This window comes from Bubalus bubalis, chromosome 23 (genome assembly GCF_019923935.1).
Source record: "Bubalus bubalis isolate 160015118507 breed Murrah chromosome 23, NDDB_SH_1, whole genome shotgun sequence".
Classification (NCBI taxonomy): Eukaryota; Metazoa; Chordata; class Mammalia; order Artiodactyla; family Bovidae; genus Bubalus; species Bubalus bubalis.
The window spans coordinates 10,903,961-10,913,601 of record NC_059179.1 but is presented as its reverse complement, the minus strand read 5'-3'; positions in this window follow the sequence as shown (position 1 = coordinate 10,913,601).

The window sequence follows — 9,641 nt, the reverse complement described above, 5'->3', positions numbered from 1 at the left end:
GGCAAGGGCAGAGGGTACAGTCTGTCTATGTACTTACAGGCTATTTAGTAAGCAAATAGCCCAGCTTACTTTTCTGGAAAGTGATGTGTTCTACCTGGAAGCATTTGGATACTCTTTTAGCCTTGACAAAAGTGAAAGTGAAATTGCTCAGTTGTATTTGACTCTTTGCGACCCCTTAGACTATAGCCTACCAGGCTCCTCTGTCCATGGAACTTTCCAGGCAAGAGTACTGGAGTGGGTTGCCATTTCCTTCTCCAGGGTATCTTTCTCACCCAGAGATCGAACCCATGTCTCCCACATTGCAGACAGATGCTTTACCGTCTGAGTCACCAGGGAATCCCTATATCAAAGCTAAAAAGATATACTTGCAATGCAGGCTAGACTAAGGAGACAAATGCATCTGTCAGCAGATACTTGATTAAAATCTGATTTAACTTGATTAAGATGGATATTGACTTAGCCTAAGGAAGTTGTTCGGAGAAGGCGATGGCACCCCACTCCAGTACTCTTGCCTGAAAAATCCCATGGACGGAGGAGCCTGGTAGGCTGCAGTCCATGGGGTCGCTAAGAGTCAGACACGACTGAGCGACTTCACTTTGACTTTTCACTTTCATGCATTGGAGAATGAAATGGCAACCCACTCCAGTGTTCTTGCTTGGAGAATCCCAGGGACAGCGGAGCTTGGTGGGCCGCCGTCTATGGGGTCACACAGAGTTGGACACGACTGAAGTGACTTAGCAGCAGCAGCAGGGAAACTGTTGCAATAGAAATAACTTACTCTAGCATTATGTCAGTGCCTAGAAGATGACTTGAATTCTGGGAAGCTCTTGGGTGATGGGGGATGGATTCATAAGTGATTTTAAGCTTCTTCATTTTTTGCAGTTTTTCTAATTGTATGGTTTTTCTATTTTTTCAATATTTCTGCAAAGAACACCTATTACTTTTATAATAATAAAACTTTTAAAAGTTATAGAAGAAACACATGTCTTTCACTAAACACCCCTTTATGAAAAGCCAGTTTGAAAGGGCATCTGGCCACTGTGTTCAAGATGGCTTGGCAGGACTTCCCTGGGGGTCCAGTGGTTCGGACTTGGTGACTCCATTGATGGGGCCAGGTTCAGTCCCTGGTTGGGGAATTAAGATCCTGCATGCTGTGTGAAGTAGCCAAAAAAAAAAAAGGCATTTAAAATTACGTAGTAAAGGAGAAGATGACTTCTAAGGCTCTTCTCACTCTATCAGTCCATTATTCTTTAAAGTAATAGAGTTTTATGCGATATTTAATTAACTTGAAATGTTGTTCAGTTGCTCAGTCATGTCTGACTCTTTGTGACCCCACGGACCGCAGCATGTCAGGCTTCCCAGTCCTTCACTGTTTCCCTGAGTTTGCTCAAATTCATGTCCCTTGAGTCGACGATGTGATCCAATCATCTCATCTTCTATTGCCCCTTTCTCTTGTCCTCAGCCTTTCCCAGCATCGGCGTCTTTTCCAATGAGTTGGCTTTTCACATCAGGTGGCCAAAGTACTGGAGTTTCAGCTTCAGCATCAGTCCTTCCAATGAACATTCAGGGTTGGTTTCCTTTAGGATGGACTGGTTTGACCTCCTTGCTATCCAAGGGACTCTCAAGAGTGTTCTCCAGCACCACAGTTTGAAAGCAGCAATTCTTTGGTGCCCAGCCTTCTTTATGGTCCAACTTTCACATCCGTACATGACTACTAGGAAAATGATAGCTTGAAATGTAGAGTTGGAGTTTAGTCAAAGTAGCTACTCTTAGAGAGAAGATGATACAATATACACAATCCATCTTAGAAAACTGTTAGAATGAAAAAGAAAATGAAAGTCGCTCAGTCATGTCCTACTCTTTGTGATCCCATAGACTATACAGTCCATGAAATTCTCCAGGCCAGAATACTGGAGTGGGTAGCCTTTCCCTTCTCCAGGAGATCTTCCCAACCCAGGGATTAAACCTAGGACTCCCGGATTGCAGGCGGATTCTTTACCAGCTGAGCCACAAGGGGTAGCTCCCATGGCTCCTAACAGAGATGTTTATGCCACTTGGCAAAAAATGCACCAGATGGCACTCTAAGCAGTAAATACATTTCTCTGTGTGTATGTTTGTGTGCTCCGTCATGTCTAACTCTTTGTGACCCCATGGACTGTAGCCTGCCTGGCTTTTCTGTCCATTGGATTTCCTAGGCAAGAATACTGGAGTGGATTGCCATTTTCTACTCTTGGGGATCTTGCCAACCCAGGGATCAAATCCGAGTCTCCTGCATTGTAGGTGGATTCTTTACCCCTGTGCCACCTGGGAAGCCCTAACAATTTTTCTACTCTCTTCTAACCGCACTGGATGATTTGGAGGGGTTGTTTTGCTTTTGTTTATTTGCTTGTTTCATGGCTTGTTGATAGAAAGGCAAGTCAAGGCACACCAGAATCCTTCCAAGAGAAGAAGAGAGATATGGCCAAATTCCAGTGTTTGTTTTCATATATCTCAAATAAGATGGTTTCCTGTAGAGTCATGGATGACTCAGGGTTAGGATGAGGCAAGTTACAGGTGTCCAGAACCATTATCATCATTGGGGTTAACAAGGTGAGGGGCAAGGTTGCAGATGGGATGACTCCCCAAGAGAATGGTGAGTTGGTAAACATGGGAAGCAGCACCAGGGGAGAGGGTCCTAGGAAATCATGTTTGTTAAGCCTGCTGGCAATGGGCTCAGCCCATGGGAAGTGATAAATAAATAAAAGCTGTTATCTTTGATATCAAGGAATGGCTAGGTAGTCACTAAAAATGATATTAAAGACTATTTTATAACATGGAAGGATGTTACTATGTACTGTTGAAGGGCAAACATAGGATGCAAAAAAGTCAAGCAAAAATATCTCATTTTTTTCTCAAATAACTAAATAGTGTATACGTATTTATAGGAAGAAGATTGAAGGGTATATACCCAAAAAACACTTTATTATAAATTGAAACCAAACACACAAAATCCCATAACAGCTTGAGACTGCATTTCATAGGCTCATAGGACCATTTCACAGGACCTCATAAAGGAGTAGACATAAATCATCTTTTTTTTTTTTAAACCCTGAAAAGCACCAGGAATAAAATAAACTTGTAGGTCACAGTGTAAAGTAGGCTGCATTCTTCATTCTGGGTCAGAGTAATAAACTCACACCCTGAAGTGTTTGTCTCATACTGTGAAACTGGGTTTACAGCGAAATTGAAAGACACTTACAATTTAAGTCATCCAGCAGATTATTGAGTCAGTGTAGAAATAATGGAAAATTTGCAGAAGTAGGCAGCTGTATCTTGAAAGAGCCATCAGTGTGATAAGATTTGTTAGTAATATATTTACTTCCTAAGTTTTACTTTCTGTTTTTACCAAGAAATAAAAATAAACTCTCTTGTTTCTTGTTAAAGGGACTCTTGAGAGTCCCTTGGACTGCAAGGAGATCAAACCAGTTAGTTTGGAAATCAACCTTGAATTGGAAGGACTGATGCTGAAGCTGAAGCTCCAATACTTTGGCCACCTGATGTGAAGAGCCAACTCATTGGAAAAGACCCTGATGCTGGGAAAGATTGAAGGCAGGAGGAGAAGGGGATGACAGAGGACGAGATGGTTGGATGGCATCATTGATTCAATGCACATGAGTTTGAGCAAGCTCCGAGAGATGGTGAAGGACAGGAGACCCTGGTGTGCCACAGTCCATGGGGTTGCAGAGAGTCAGGCATGACTGGGCGACCGAACAGCAACAAAAATAAACTTGCTTGTCTCTTAATAAATTTGAAAAAATTAGGAAACAAAAATGTCGCCATTGCAAAGACTATGGGGTCGCAAGCATGGTATTTACTCTTTTGTTTCCATTAAAGCATGTTATAATTAATTCTGCAAATACATGGTGAAGAATGACACAGAAGTAGAACACACCATGGAATTAATCATTGCATAAGAGCTAAACAATTAAGTTCTCTATTTTAAATCCCCACTTGCAATGCTCAGATTTTTAAAAATTTTCAGGGCTGGCTGACCCCATTTCCTTCTCTATTATCATAAATTTCTCTATTTACTGGAAAATTCAAAAGTGATTTCAAATCTGACAAGATTTTTTAAGTCTTGAAGTAAAGATCCAGTGTTAGTACAAAACAAGAAGTATAATTGCAATTTGACTTCGAATCCTGGGCTTAATTTTAAGTGAATATTACAAAACAAGAGAGAATTACAGAAAGAAATGTCAGGGCTCATTGAATACATGAAAGTCAGAAACACATTCTGATTAGCAAAAGTCCTTATCTAATTAGATAGCAGTTCTTAACATTAAAAGGTGCTCAAATGAAAAACAAATGTCCTTGTATTATTTCAGAGAAGGCAATGGCAACCCACTCCAGTACTCTTAAGATATAACTATACAACCAAGGAATCTGTACAGTTGTAGACAGGAAAAAAAGACTGTAACAAGGTATCTAAACTCTCTTATTTCTTACAGTAAAAACTATTGATTGATATGCTAATAATTCTCAAAATCTTTATCTCTACAACAGTTTACTCCAAAGTTCTAAAACCACGTAACAAACTTATATGAGTTAAACCTGTGTCCCTTATTCACAATTTTGCAAAAACTGGAACAGATCATCTCTCCCTAACCTTTCCCTAGTCTTGCTCCTAGAGTTTGGAATTGCTGTGAAAGGTATCAAAATCTACCAAATTTTCTAAATGGGAAACCTGCATGTCACCCTTGATATGCTATTTCCTGTGTATCTCATATCGGACTAAGAATTCATGCTATATTTAGTGTCTAAACATCTCTAGATTATTATATCAGTCAGGGGGCTCCAGTGAGGACAACCACACTGGTTATTTCAAAAAAGGATTTGATATAAGGAAGCAGTTAAGTGGGTATTGGAGGGTTGGAAAAAGAAAGAGGGATCCCTGAGCTAACTGAGAGAGTTCAGGGGCAGCCACTACCTCTTGGACTGGAGGAACAGAGAGCACAGGTTTGGATCATCAGAATTCAGGAACTTTCGGGAAGGACCCTGAAATTCTTGAGACCCAGGCACGAAGAGGGGCCATTGTCTGGTTGTTGCTAATGCTGCAGGAGCTCAGCAGAGGAGCTGCATCAAGTTGGGAGAGAGAGAGCTGGTCCTGGGACCGCTGAAGGGTGTGATTAGGTTGGTTCAGGGAGTGTGGAAGGAAGCTGGACCAATGGCTATTCCTAGAATGAAACGCTGTCCTGGGCTTACGCGGATAGGCTCAGCAAACATGGAGGCATGAGGGAGTCTCTTTCTCCCTCATTAGCCGTGTAGTCTCCCTTGAGATTTCCCTATTGGGAGAACCCAACAGGAAGCCAATGGAGAGAAAAGAAATGGTAGTTTACAGAGTTCCTATGTCAGCATCACAGGCTAGAACAGAAAGCACTGTGTTTGGTGCCAGGAGATAGTAGCCATCAAATGACAAAAATAAAACAGTTCAACATGATGTCCTTTGTTTAAGGGAAAGCAATCTGTGGACTGGAGGAGGAGAGTGGTTCAGAAGCAGTGGAGTACTCTGCCTGAGGGATGTTTGGGCAGGAGTGAATTTTATAGGTTGTTAGGAGCAGCGACACAGAAATAGGGCATGATGGGTTAGGAGTGTGGAGATTTCTTCATAAGGCTGGCAGGTCATTTACGGAATAAGGAAAATGTTTTGACATTTGTCTTAAACTGATTACTCTGGGGTTCCCATCTGTTCTTATTTGCTTATTCATTTATTTGGCCTCACTGAGTCTTAGTTGCAGCATGCAGGTTCTTTTTAGTTGCGGCATGCCAACTCTTAATTGGGGCATGTGGATTCTAGTTCCCTGACCAGGGATTGAACTCAGGATTCTTGCATTTGAAGCACCGAGTCTTAGCCACTGGACCATCAGGGAAGTCCCTTTGACCTTATGTAGAACAAAGATATGAAAACAGGTTCTTGATATTTGAGGACTAGCAGGCTGGAAATACTGTGGTTTTGGTCAATCAGAGCATTTATAAGGACACAAAAGTTAAATAAGCTTTGGTCTGTTGACCTGGCTCCCTGCGGCCTTCAGAGTTCTTCCTTTTCTCTCCAATCCCACTACTGCTCTTCTGCTTTTGGAACCATAATCTCTCAGTTGACCTAATGCAATATTCTCCTCTCTGGTCTTGCTGCTTTCTCTCTTGGCTACTTCAAATCCAGTCTCCACACAATGGCCAAAGTGATAGCTTTATTATATAAACGAACTTCTGATCATGACATTCCTTTACTCAAGTGCCTCCTATGGGAGCCCTTAGACAATGTGATGAGTCAAGATCTCAGAGGAAAACTCTGAGGTTGTGTGGCCCACACTCCCTAGGTATGCTCTACTGAACTCTCATGATGATCAAGCCTTTGGGTTATACCTTGTAGGAACCTCTTTTCCTCACAGACAGTAAGGTGCTGGGCAGCTGGAGTTGACTCTATCCACAGCCGGAGGAAAAGGGGGCAACAGAGGATGAGATGGTTGGATGGCATCACTGACTCAGTGGACATGAGTGTGAGCAAACTCTGGGAGAGAGTGAAGGACGGCGAAGCCTGGCATCCTGCAGTCCACGAGGTCACAAAGAGTTGGACACAACTGAGAGACAGAACAGCAAAAGCCATATGAAATGGACACTTTTAATTTTAAGCCTGCCAGTGTCTGACTCAAACATTATTTCTTGATAGAAGATATTCATGTGTGAAAGTTGTTTCATGGAACTTCTTTTTTCTTTTTTTTCCCCCTGTAATTATGGCTCAGTTTGCCAGAGCGTAAACCCTAAACAGGTTTAAAAAATTATGTTTCTCATACTTCAGTGGGCTTCCCTGGTGGCTCAGCTGGTAAAGAATCCACCTGCAATGTGGGAGACCTGGGTTCGATACCTAGGTTGGGAAGATCCCCCAGAGTCGGGAAAGGCTACCCACTCCAGTGTTCTGGCCTGGAGAATTCCATGGACGGTATAGTCATGGGGTCGCAAAGACACAACTGAGCGACTTTCACTTTCAGATCTCATTATGACCCTGTTTCACCATGAGGGACACCAGAACATGCTCCCCCCAACTATGCTTCTTTGGCAAATGAATTACTTTAGTGAACTAAAGTCCATTGAGAACCAGCAGATGCAGAAAAAGATTTAAAAGCAAGATAAAAGTTTTCCTTTTGTGAAGAAAATTTGTATCTATAAAGGAAAGGGTGGAACCCTGGAGCCCCCTGCATTGGAAGCTGGGAGTCTTCAACACTGGATCTCCAGGAAAGTCCCTGTTGTTCTCTTATTAATCTATCTTTTCTTAACAGCCCCTCGGAATTCTGTGGTGGTCCACTGGTTAAGACTTGCCTAGCGTTTAGGACTCAGTGTTTCCACTGCCGAGGGCATGGATTCAATCCCTAGGGAAGTAACTAAGATCCCACAAGCTGAGAGGCACAGCCAAAGGAAAAACAAGCAAACTTAACAGTTGTTAAGAGCCCCCAGCAAGAACCTAGAAGGGTAGAAGGAAAAATAAATATTTTCTTTCTCCTCTACAGTGATACTCCATTCTCACACTACAATTGATCTAGTCCTCTATCTTCACCTTTAATTCTCCTGTTGGCCCAGAAGAGGGTTTCTCTACCTCAACACTATTTGGGAAGGATAATTCTTGGCTGGGAGAACTGTCCTGTACCAGGATGCTTAGCAGCACCCCTAGCGTCTACCTTCTTGAGACAAGTGGTAAGCCCCACACACCTGGTTGTGGCAACCAGAAATGTCTCCAGATAATGCCAGGTGTCTCATTTTGAGTTAAACAGAAATTTCAGTTAAATGACATGATTATTTAGTATAAGCATGTTCCCTGCAACATTTTAGAAATTGATCTAAAATTTTCATTTAACTGAACATCCTATATTTTTATGTGCTAGATCTGGCTGTCTTACCTGGGGAAGAAAATCATCCCTGATCGAGAGTCTCTGGTTCAGAGATTAATGAAAGTGTTTCACCACTTGCAATGAATCAGCTGCTTTTTTATTACTTTGCTTTTAGTGTCCGCATCACTGACTCAGTGGATATGAATTTGAGCAAACTCCAAGAGACAGTGGAGAACAGAGGAGCCTGGTGTGCTATAGTCCATGAGGGAGCAAAGTCGGACACGACTTAGCCACTGAACAATACAACCATACCTACATTCAAACATTTCATTTTTCACGATTTTATAATAAGTATCATGCCTTTAAAAACAGGTTATAGGGCAGGAAAAAGGATTTTCCCTCTACTCTTCTAGATTCTATGGCTAAGAACCCCCCTGTAATAAAGGCAGATTAGCAAGAGAAAATTGAGCAGAAGTTTACTAGCATGTATACCTCATGTACTGGGAGAGAACCAGGAAAACTCTTGGAAATGGCCAAGTCACCACCTTAAATACCATCTTCAGGCAGAAGAAGATGTTGGGGGAGCGGCAGTTATGGGAGGTGATCAAGAAAGCACAGAAAACAAGGGTAATGGTGTTAGGCAGATTTAAGTCATTCCTTTCTCCACGGATAAATTTCTAGAGATTTAGAATCACCCTTTCTCTCTGGTGGGGTTTCCCAAATGGCTCAGTGGTAAAGAATCTGCCTGTAATACAGGAGACACAGTTTGATCCCTGGGTCAGGAATATCCCTTGGAGAAGGAAATTGCTACCCATTCCAGTATTCTTGCCTGGAGAATTTCATGGAGAGGAACCTGGTGGGCTACAGTCCATGGGGTCGCAGAGTCAGACAGACTTAGCAACTGAGTAGGCATGTGCACATTTTCTTCCGGGTACAGTGAAGGAGACACTTCTACAAATGGAGACTTTCACTATAAATGTACATCTCCCTCGCAAAAGAGTAAATTCTACTGTTTTCAGATCACCAGTCCAGGTTTGATGCATGAGACAGGGTGCTCGGGGCTGGTGCACTGGGATGACCCAGAGGGATGGGATGGGGAGGCAGGTGGGAGGCAGATTCAGGATGGGGATCACATGTACACCCATGGCTGATTCATGTCAGTGTATGGCAAAAACCACTACAAAATTGTAATTAGCCTCCAATTAAAATAAATAAATTAAAGAGTAAATTCTACTGTTTTCAGAGATTCTCTTGTGAATTTGCAGTTTTAATAATAATCAATTCAAAATAATCCTTATGTCAAAAAGGCCTATTTTAGGATGACATATTCTGCTACCATTTATCAGGAAGGAAAAAAAGATTCTCTACTCTTCTAGGTTCTTCTGGCTGGCCTAAAAATTTAATTGACAAGAAACAGATTAACAGGAAATGATCAGATTTAGTTTTGTACACACTGGAACTGCACATACATGAGAAGTTCAGAGAAAGAAAAGTGAATGAGGTATATATGCCATCCTGAGCTAAGGAATGGAACAGGGGCCTGGGGCTTCAAAGGACAGGAAATTTGTTTGCAAGATAATAAGAGGAAATGTTTGGTAATTTAATATTTGCCCTGCAGTATTAAATAGGTCACTTAGATAAAATTTATCTCCAGTAGCAAGGCTTTTTTTTGGAAAAACTCCAAACTTAAGTTCTTCTGGGTAGTTAGTTCAGTTCAGTTCAGTCGCTCAGTCGTGTCTGACTCTTTGTGACCCCATGGAGTGCAGCACACCAGGCCTCCTTGTC